Genomic DNA, 11599 nt, shown 5'->3' with positions numbered 1-11599 from the left:
AGTAAGTCACAAAATGCAAGTCTGGAGTCAAGTCCAAGTCGTGAAGGTCCAAGTCCCAAGCAAGGGTTAGGGTTAGGGATTTTTGCTAGTGTTTGGTGGTGACGTATGTAATGCGCCCGAGTGAGTGAAGCAGCTATCATAACTCTTGGGAACATTCCTTGCAGATTCTAAGGCTTCAGTTGAATTTCTGGATATTTGGGAGCCGAGCCAGATCGGATTGAAGAGCTTCCATTACTTTCGTATCCGCCGCCATTGCCAAACTACAACCAGCAAATGTGGCGCAAATGCTTGACATCACCTACAAGCCCCGCCTCCCCCGCTCGCTGAATGGCAGGTTGAAATTCAACCGATGTAATGCAGCCACCGAGATCAGACCCAGAAGTACATGTAGGGAAATAATAATTGACCAGAGTTTACAGATGGCTAAGGCCAGGCTACTATGACACTGGTGCATTAGTTTCTTTATTTTTTTTATTACAAAATCAATGTTTTTTTTAGTTTAATTTGTTTTTTCCCATGGTATTCCAAATTTTACAGAATCCTTCACAATGAACCCTTTTGTGTGTGCAGTGGATCTGTGTTTCCTTTGTGCTGACTAACCCTCACACAGTGAACATTGGAGAGACTCTGATGAACAACACCCTCCACGCTCCCTGGATCGGCGCCCCCAAACTATAAAGTAATTATTATTATTATTATTATTATTAATAATAATAATAATAATAATATTATTATTATTATTATTATTATTATATTACTATATATTATATTATTATATATTATATTATAATCTTCTGGATTGATCTGGAAAGCAAGCAGTATAATCAAAACCAAATTACTGGTGATATACATTAAAAATGTAATTGTACTTTGCTCAAGCCTCTGTATTTTCCATTCCAGATGGCTGTCATTGCATATGAATCGATGTGGAACACATGACCCTCCCCAAGGTCCCGAACCAGCATCTGGATGTATGCATTTATAATCTATAAAAAAGACACACACGATTAGAAGTGTACTCTGAGAGGAAGAGTAAAAATAAATGTGCGTTTCCTTACCTCTGCCTGCAGTTTTTTGTTTGGGGCCAAGTGGTCTTTGATGTTTTGACCATACACTTTGTATGGCCCCACTTGACACCATAATAATCGGGGTAAACTCCCCGCCCAGATTTTGTGCACCACTGTCAATAATGATGTCCATTATTAACATAATAAAATACAACATGACTGATTGTCAGATTATGGGGTATAGTTACCAGCATCTATGCTGTTTGGCTCTTCCCAACTGGCCACAGGAAAATCATCACCAGGTATTTCAGAGGCAGGATGACTGGTGGAGGGACCAGGTATTTCAGAGGCAGGATGACTGGTGGAGGGACCAGGTATTTCAGAGGCAGGATGACTGGTGGAGGGACCAGGTATTTCAGAGGCAGGATGGCTGGTGGAGGGACCAGGTATTTCAGAGGCAGGATTGTTATGTGAAGCAAGTGGAGCTGAGATTGACAAGTTCAAAGGGGAGCCAGGTGGAGCAGAGGTTGACAAGTTTAAGGGGGAGTGACCAAGTGGTGAAAAGGTTGACGTGTCAATGGTGGAATGTTGAGGTGTGGAATATGTGGATTTATTCTGTGGAGAGGAGCCAGGTGGGGGAGTTACAGTGCCTCTCGTAAGTATTCATACACCTTGAACTTTTGCACATTTTGTCATGTTTACTATCCTAAACATAAAGATTTTATTTTGATTTTTTTACTGAACGTTCACACACAAGTAACAGACAACTGTGAAGTGAAAGTGAAATGATACATGATTCTGTTATTTTTCAAAAAATAGAAAACCGAAAAGTGGGGCGTGCATAAGTATTCATACAGCATGAATGAATACTTGTGGAACCCCCTTTTAACAGCAGAACAGCAGAAAGTCTTTTGGGGTTTGACTCTACAAGGTTTGCACATGTAGAGACTGACATTTTAGCCCATTCCTCTTTACAAAACAACTCAAGCTCTGTTAAATTAGAAGGAGAGCGTTTGTGAACAGCAGTTTTCAGACCTTTCCACAGATTTTCAATAGGATTTAGGTCAGGACTTTGACTGGGCCATTCTAACACATTAATATGTTTTTATTGAACCAATCTATTGTAGATTTGTCTTTGTGTTTTAGGTCATTGTCCTGCTGGAAGGTGAATCTCCGCCCCAGCCTCAGTTCTCCTTCTGACTCCAGCAGGTTTTCCTCCAAAATGTCCCTGTATTTGGCTCCATCCGTCTTCATAACTATTCTTACAGTCTCCCCAGTCCCCGCTGAGGAAAAGCAGCCCCACAGCATGATGCTCCCCCCTGTATATTTGACACTGGGGATGGTGCACTCAGGACCATGAGCAGTGTCAGGTTTGCTCCATACATAACGTTTTGCATTTGGGCCAAAAAGTTATCATCTGACCAAAGCTCCTTCTTCCACATGGAGCTGTGTCCTCTATATGACTTCTAGCAAACTTTAAACGGGATTTCTTATGGCCTCCTTTCAATAATGGCTTTCTTCTTCCACTCGTTCATGAAGGCCAGATTTGTGTAGATACGACTTATAGTTGTCCCATGTACAGATTCCCCCAGCTCAGCAGCAGGACTTCACAGCTCCTCCAGAGTTATCTTGGGGCACTTGGTTATATATCTTACCAGTGTTCTCCTTGTTCGGTCTGTTAGTTTAGGTGAACGACCACGCCTTGGTAAGTTGGCAATGGTGCAATACTCTTACCATTTCCAAATGATGGATTGAACAGTGCTCTGGGAGATGTTTAAATCTTTGGAAATCTTTGTATAACTTAACGCTGCTTTAAACTTCTCCACAGCTTTATCCCTGACCTCTCTGGTGCTCCTTGACCTTCATGATGTGGTTTAGTGACCAGTACACTCCGACCATAGCTCTGAGGGCCTAAAAGAACAGCTGAAATTATACTGAGAGTAGATTACACACAGGTGGCCTCTATTTAACCGTTAGGGTGAGGTGTGAACATTCTGGAGTCATGAGGAATGTTTTAAAGGCAATTTAATGCACTCAGAAAATGCTGTATGAATACTTATGCACGCCCCACTTTTCACTTTTCTATTTTAAAAAAAATAACAGAATCATGTATCATTTTGCTTTCACTTCACAGTTGTCGGTTACTTGTGTGTGAACGTCCAGTAAAAAAAATGTAAATAAAATCTTTATGTTTAGGGTTGTAAACATGACAAAATGTGCAAAGGTTCAAGGTGTATGAATACTTACGAGAGGCACTGTATGGCCAGGTTTAGAGGTGAAAGTGTAGGTGCTGGACTAAGTGCAGTAAGTGTGGTGGCTGGGCTACATGGAGGTGGGGTTATGGATGGTGGAGAATTCATTGGCCATTTATGGGGGATGCGTGCAGAGGGTTGTTTGTAATTAATTAAATGATATGGTGATTTTTGATATGGTCTTGCCTTTTTCTGACTGTAGATCGGCATTCTTCCCCTCGATTTTGAGAATGGTGAAAGGCCCCAGCATTGAGGAGGCCATTTTCCCCCCCTTTCGCTGCTTCTCTCTGATGGAGTAGCAGGGCGCGCCTCCTCCACAGCGGAGGCGCGCTCGGGCACCGTGCGGTTCAACGCGGGCCCGGACGGAGTAGCAGGCGTATCCCCCCGCTCATCCCGAGCACTCGGCCCCAGCGTGCGCGGAGGGGAGGCGATGGAGGCCCCTGGGCCGTCTGCAGTTGCGGACTCGAGGTGCGTGATGAGTTGCTCTGGTCTCTGGGCAGTGTCTGCGCACCACACTCGCATGATGTTTGTGGGCAGCCCAAGTCCGGGAACTGGACGTTTGGGCTTAGTATCGATTTGGAGCCAGTAGTTCACACTGCCGGGGACATGGCAGGAGGCGGCCTGCTGACGTGGACAGGTAGCGTCATTGGAGACGTCACCGGAAGAATGCACCGTGTCAGCTAGCTCCGCACTGGTGGGGCTGGTTTGAGTTTTGCCCACGATTATCTCTGAGTCCCTTTCCTCCTGGATATTAAACAACATGGAAATCCTTTGCTCCAGATCAGCAAATCTTTGGCTCAGACCAGCGCAGTCCCTGCAACTGGGCGTGGAGGTGAGTGTAGCCATAAACTAGCCGCCGGTTAGCACAACTCCACGCTGAGGTTAGCCTCCGGTTAGCACAAGTCCACACTGAGGTTAGGAAGCGTTTAAAAGTTGTGAAAGTTTAGATCCGGGTAAATACGACGTTAAAAACGAACGGGAACCCTGAGGACCCTGAGAAAGTTTTGTTAAAATCAGCTAAAACTGCATCTGTGTACGAGCTCGTCTGAACGGGTAACGATAACGCCGACGCATGCACATAAGCCGAATGGCATCCTGTTGAACTTGAACAAGCCAAACGGTGTGCAAAACGCAGTTTTCATCTTGTCGTGCTCGACCACAGGGACTTGATTATAGCCGCGAGCAAGGTCTATGGTTGAGAACCATTTTGCACCAGAGAAGTGCATCCAGTGACTCCTCAATCCTGGGTAAGGGAAATGCATCTCTGCGTGTTTTGACAGATCTAGACCGTCTACAGGGCTTGGCTGGGTGCTCTCTGTACCGATCTGAGAGGAAATCGTGGCTCTCACCTGCTCGTTAGCAGACCTCACTACTTCAGTGACACCCTCTGGTAGACTCACTATGTCGGCTGGACTCAACATGCCTACGGGGATGCGGGGTTGGAGCAGGGCGTCTGTGGTGCCTACATTTAACACAGGGATGTACGCCGTGCCTCGATGCACTGCGACCATGGCAGGGGCTACTACACCTGCTGGACTAGAACGCACACTTGTCAGTGGTTCAAAAAGGCCAGACTCTAAGGGACCAAACCTGCCTTGGGGACATGTGGTTGGGACAATCTTTACTGTACCTGCAGGAATGCACACTGGCCTCCGACCTCGTACTCGTACCATGCCTGTTTTAGGCCCGTCTCCCTCTACCTGGGCTCTCTGACAGTGCTGAAATGCATTAAACCGGGGGAAGAGGCTCCTGTCACAAAAGGGAGTTCAAACAGTGAGGGGCCATGCTGCTGAAAAAGCTCATTGTAACATTCTCTGATTACATTCATGCCCAAAATGCCTGGGACCTTAGGTTGGGGCAAATTATGAGGGGGGTCTCAACCAAAACGCAGCGACCTGGCACAACTTTGCCTAGTACCTCAACATCTGTCTCCAAATAGCCAACATAAGGTATGTCGACCCCATTAGCAGCATGAAGCTCAAGCCAATGGCAGGAGCTTAACTTTTCCTTGAAGTTGCTAGCAAAAAAGCTTTCAGTGATGGTTGTTACCATGGACCCTGTGTCATGGAGACATTTCAATACGAGCGATCGCGATGTCGTCACATCCGTTGGCCGTGGTAGGTATTTTACATTTTCATATTTGATAAACATTTTATTAAAATTCTATAATCAGCAAAAACAATGTCCATAAACAGTGCATTGCTTCCCTTGCGCTGTAACAGATCTATCATTTTATAAAACCGAGTTAGAGGCCTGTATGCATCAGCTGTTGCCTACCATTCACCAAAACATCCGGCGAAAATTGCGGAAGTAAACAATAACAGCGATCGCTCGTATTCCACCCCACCCAGACTCACTGTTACAGTGGGACAAGTTCCTGCGATTTTTTAGAGACGTTGCTTCTAAAGCTGGAGCCAGTGGAGCCAGTGTCATTCCCTTCTGCCATGTGGCTCTGCAACACAGAAGGAACTAGTTTTCCGTTTGCTGACTAGCTGAAGTGGCCTGCCCCTGTTGAGGAAAGGGAGGCCCCGCGCTCTGGCTATGCTGTGGCTGGCGACAGTTGTGGGCGATGTGACCGGGCCGTTGACATGGCCTGCAAATAAGTGGGCCACCTCTATTAAAACTAGGGGGTCGGTTACTTTGTAACTGCAACATATTTTGTGTTAGCATGTTTATCTGCTCCTGTTGTTTAACAAACAATTATTTAAGGTCAGCTAGTTCATTCTGAGATTTATCTGGAAAACTCCAGTCCCCGTAGCCTGAGAACACTGAATTGCACAAAATGATGGTACAGACTGACTGCGCCCCCTATGGTTGGCCCTCTTGCTCCCACCTAATCGCTTCACGTCTCACATCTAATAGAGTGGAGCCAGGCTGTAACCGAACCAGCCTCTTTAGTTCCCTACGTAAAGATGGGTCCAGTACATGCTCAACAAATTGGTCTTTTAACAGAATAGCTGAATTTTGAAACACACCTGGAGCACTTTTGGTAACCTTGTCCATTAAACAAAATAAAGCATGTGAATACTCTTGCAGTGTTTCACCTTCTAGCTGTTTTCTAGAAAAGAAATTCATATGAACATATGAACATATGATTTTGAACACCCATACAGTTCCTGCAAAATTTTCAGAATGGTTTCAGGATTTTCCTGCTCGGCTCCAGGCCTGTACCTAATTTCTTCCTTTGCTTCTCCCTTAAGATGATCATAAATTAAATAAGCCTGGTCAAGTGGTGAAAGGTACCTAGCGCGCATACTAGCCCGTACCTCCTCTACCCAGTCATTAATTCCAATGCCTGTACTCCCTCTAAAAATTGGGCATTTACGCTCACGAGGAATGAAAAGAATACGTTCACCAGTAGCTGAGTGTCCATGACTAGAGGTGCGTCGAGTAGAGGTACCAGCAGAGTTCTGAAAGGAGGTACCCTCACGAGGGTCCTCCTGAGCTGTAGCTCGTTCTGTCGTAAAAGTTCATTGTCCGCTTGTAGTTGTTTCACCAGATCTCTCAATTCCTGCACTTCAGCGGCGTCCATGTCTACTTCAGATGGAGATGAGAGCAGAAGCAGAATCAAACAGGTAGTCACAGGACAGGTTCAGGTAGAGGCCAGGCCACGGTACAACGCCGGGCCTGCTACTGTTTTGTATTTAACTAAGCCTACAGCCTATGCACTACTGCACCAATAAATTACACTATTAAAAACACATGTCTCTCTTACAAATCCTTGCCAACAACGCCACATTTGTGACCTGAGGTACTTTAAAAAATAATTAACCCAAAGATAAAACCAAAGGACACGCAGATAAGGATTTGTAAGAACAGAGGCAGAGCTTTTAAAATATGTAATTAAAAGTTCATTTAAAAGGACCAGGAGTTCGATATTAAAAAGTATTTATTACTATGATTAAAATTTATATTAAAAATGGCCAATGTTAAAAGTGCAAATCACAAGTAAAACCTTGCAGCCCCTGGGCCAGAACCAAAGGGAATCTGGAACACAAAATAAACGTTAGAAAATAACCAAACATGAATGGCTTGAGAGGGGGTAGCCCCACCCCAAACAAAACAGAAAGTGCTCCCCACAAACACACACACACTAAAAAACAAAAGTGCAAAACAAAGAAAACGGGCCGAATCCCCCACCCAAGCACATCCAAGGGAACTGAAATCTAAAGACTAAAAGACCCAGGGACTGCTGTACAAAACTGGTGCAGCGCTAAAAGGGTTTAAAAAGCTACAAAAACAAACTCAAATGCAACCAAAATAAACCCTAAAACGAACTCCAGACAAAACAGTAGCGGGCTAAAATCTGCAATTAAAATGGAAACAAACGTTAAAACCGAAATATAATGAATGTAAACAAAATATTAAAACGCTTGTCCCACCTTAAAACTGCTCTTAAAACGGGGGGAAATAGCCGCCACCGGAGTACGTTAAAAGCTCTAAAACCAGAAAGATTAAAATACTAAAACCGAGGGGAGAAGTTAAAAACACACCTGTCACCAGCCAGCAGCAGTCGAGAGTGAGTGCCAGGCGCAGGGGAGATTTAAAGAGGCCGCTTCTGCCATTAGGCAGGAAGCAGCCTCACCCAATAGTTTCGGGAGGGAGCCCCTACTGTCCGCTACACAACAAATACCAATAAAAATGTCCCACTCAGTTTAAGTTAAAAGCCTTTGCAAACGAGTTAACAAAGCCTTACAAATGTCTAAAGACTAGGCTGCCCTAATATTTAAAGGAACAGGCCACCGTTTTTACATACTGAGATATGATCTTACGAAGCTTAGGCGAGTTGATGCGTACCTGTCTGGTCTTTGTCCGTGCCCTCAGTCACGCAAAAAGATGTTGTTAGCATTGAGCCTCTCCCAGTGTATTCCTATAGTTCCAAACGGGGGTGAAGTTAGAAGCTACCACGCTCTTTCACGGGCACAAAGACCAGACAGGTACGTATCAACTTGTCTAAGCTCAGGTAAGAACATATCTCTAGAGCAACTAGGGTGGTACAGATATTTAAATATAATTTGAGACAATATCAAGAAAATATGCAATAATGTTACATTTAATTTGGCAAACTTTAAACATACAAGGCCTTACTTGACGGTAGAGTCAGCAAAGGTTCATATGCACACTGTGATATTTAGCCACATTAATTATTGTCACATGACTTGGTCCCATACGTCTTTAAAGAGCACTTTAAAGCCACTCAAGTCTCTGTTTAAGAAAACGCTTAGAACCTTTGACAAGAAGCCCTTGCATTATCATTACTGTAATATGGTGCGCAAATATAACATTTTAGATTTTGAGAGCTATCAGAAGTTCCTGGATGCTTGCCTTATTTTTAAAGTTCTAAATGGACTGGCTCCTCCACCCTTAACGGATTTTATATGTAGAAAAAACAATATTGGAGTCAGAACCAGAGCACTAACCAGGGGAGCCCTTTCTTTTTAGTTTTCCTCTGTCCTTTGTCGCCCCCTGCTGGTCTTTCTCCCTCACTCCGCCTCACAGCTGTTAAAGTGCACATGACAGGTTCTAATGCTTTTGAAAATATGACTTATTTAGATGGATGACATCAGTTGGATAATCATTTAATTTCAGTAAAGCAGCAATGTTAATGAAGAAATGTTGGGCAGAAAAGCTGACCAAATAAACCAATAAACTAATAATAATGGTCAGATTCTCGGACAGATGCAGGTGAAACTTGCAAAATTAGAATATCGTTATGTTATTCAACTTAAACTGTGAAACTAATATATGATAGACTCATTACATGCAATGTGGGAGATGTATAGTGTTTTGATTATTATGGCTCAGCTTGTAAAAACCACAAATTAAAAATCTCATCAATTAGAATCTTTTGAAAATGGACTGTAAGCCAAAATCATCAAAATTATAACAAATAAAGGCTGAACATGTGTCACTTTGCAGGTAACGAGTCTATATCATCACTTAGTTTCACATTTTAAAGCAGCACTAAGTAACTTGTTTACCTTAATAAATCCCTCTGGTGGTAATACAAGTGTTGATGGGATGATTGGGCCAATGAAATGGCACCAGTAATCAATCATCAACTTTCTACAACCTTTACTTTTCAGGTCTGGACCTTTATTTTGAAATCCATGCCCAAATATTATGACCATTCATGGATATTACTCTTCAATAGCTTCTGCAGTTTTCACAGTAGTGACAATGAATTGGCACCAGGGTCTCTGTCCTGTGGGTGCTCAGGTGGAGGTGTCTCTGTCCTGTGGGTGCTCAGGTGTTGTGGTATTGTGATAACTGTAGATTGATTGATTGATTGATTGATTGATTGATTGATTGATTGATTGATTGATTGATTGATTGATTGATTGATTGATTGATTGATTGATTGATTGATTGATTGATTGATTGATTGATTGATTGATTGATTGATTGATTGACTGATTGATTGACAGTTATGGGTGAGACGGCTCAAAATGGGCGCGAGAAAATGTCCCGTATTTTTGAAAGCGAAACTTTAGTGTATACGCTCACACCTCCATTCACACAGACTCAGTGCTATTTACAGACAGGTACAGCTTTGGTTTGTTTTCAGCGTGAACATTTAACCTCTTAACTCCCGCCTGAACCGAGAGGATCTTTTTCCTCACGTCATCAGATTTTTTTTCCATCATTTTTTTGCTGGGAATTTAACTCATTTTTGGAGCTTTTTTGTCAAATTTTGTCACATTTTTGTCATTTTTTGTCACATGTCTGTCATTTTTTTATCAATTTTTTATCAAATTTCTGTCATTTTTTTCGTCAATTTTTTGTCAATTTCTTGTGACATTTTTGCCACTTTTTCACCAATTTTTCGTCACTTTTTTGTCAATGTTTTCTCACCTTTTGTCACAGTTCCATCATTGTTTTCGTCTCAGTTTTGTTGCTATTTTCACAGCTTTTTTCCAGAAGCTTTTTGGACTGAGGTAAAGCCAAACTGGAGAAAATGTGCTCGGTTCAGGTGGGAGTTAAGGGGTTGAACATTCTGTTATGCCTGGCCTGCCAGACACTCCTCCTTTCTGTTCAAAGGAAGGTGTTTAGTTGTTTTATCAGTTAGTTATTGAAGTATTTCCAGAGGGAATGACTGTTTCTCTTTGCATTTCCTATAAGTGTAGTATAAAAAGATGCTTTCACTTTGCGTAATTCATGGACCACTTTATTTATTAAGCTTTTGTAAGATAAGACATCAATATTACTCTTTCTCTTCTCCTCTCCTCTTCGTCTCTCCTCTCTCCTCAGACAGACAGACAGACAGACAGACAGACAGACAGACAGACAGACAGACAGACAGATCGGTCCTGGACTCTTCATTATTTGGTGATATCAGATCCATCATGGACATAAGGCTTACATAAAGCTGAGCACGGATGAACCAGGTAAGGAAACACCATCCAAGGAGCCGTCTGAGGCGCGGTAGAGACACCACGCCTCCATTCAGACACCCACAGACACAATTCACCCACAGACTCACCGCTGCAATGCCTTTTCACCACTAGATGGCGCCTATAACAGGGTTCCCACGTCTCTTTTCAAGTCATGGAAATCGATGGAGGACCGTGGCTGCCGAAATCTATAAATAAACCTATAAATAAATAAATAAATAAATAAAATAAAGATCCAATGTGCAAAGAAATACATGCATTTATTATAAGTTCATCTATTTATCTATATATTTATTTATTTATGTATGAATTTATTTTTTTGTATTTATTTGTTCTGTATTTATTCATTTTGTATTCATTTATTCATCTCTGTATTTCTGTATTTCTTTCTGTATTTCTCTTTATGTCTGCAAATCAGGGGGTGGGTCTTGAAGCCGCTGCTGTAAGCTCATTGGTTCATCTGTCTTCATGCACACAGACTGATTTCAGTGTCTGCGTACATTGGTGTGTGAATGGGTGAGCGGATCCTTGCTGGAAAGCTCTTTGAGTGCCTAATGAAGGTGGGGGAAAAAACTAGACTAAAGCAGAGTTCATGTTTGGCAATGTCTGCGCTCGAGGCAGGATTCAAACCCTTGACCTTCCGATCATGAGACTTCCCGCTCTACCCACTGCACCACTGACGCCTTTGTTCACTCAAAGATCTTTCCAGAAAGGATCCCGCTCACCCATTCACACACTCATTCATACACCAATGTACGCAGACACTGAGGGCAAGGCAGGTGAAGTGTCTTGCCCAAGGACACAACGACAGTGTGTAATAACGACAGGATTCGACCCGCTCTACTATCTGTGCCACTGTCACTGAAGCAGAGCTCGTGTTTGGCAGTGTCTATGCTGGAAAAGGCGTCTGAAATCAAACTGTGTGCATGAAGAAAGATGAACCAAT

This window comes from Gobius niger (assembly GCF_951799975.1).
Source record: "Gobius niger genome assembly, chromosome: 7".
Classification (NCBI taxonomy): Eukaryota; Metazoa; Chordata; class Actinopteri; order Gobiiformes; family Gobiidae; genus Gobius; species Gobius niger.
Note: the sequence above shows the minus strand (reverse complement) of the source record.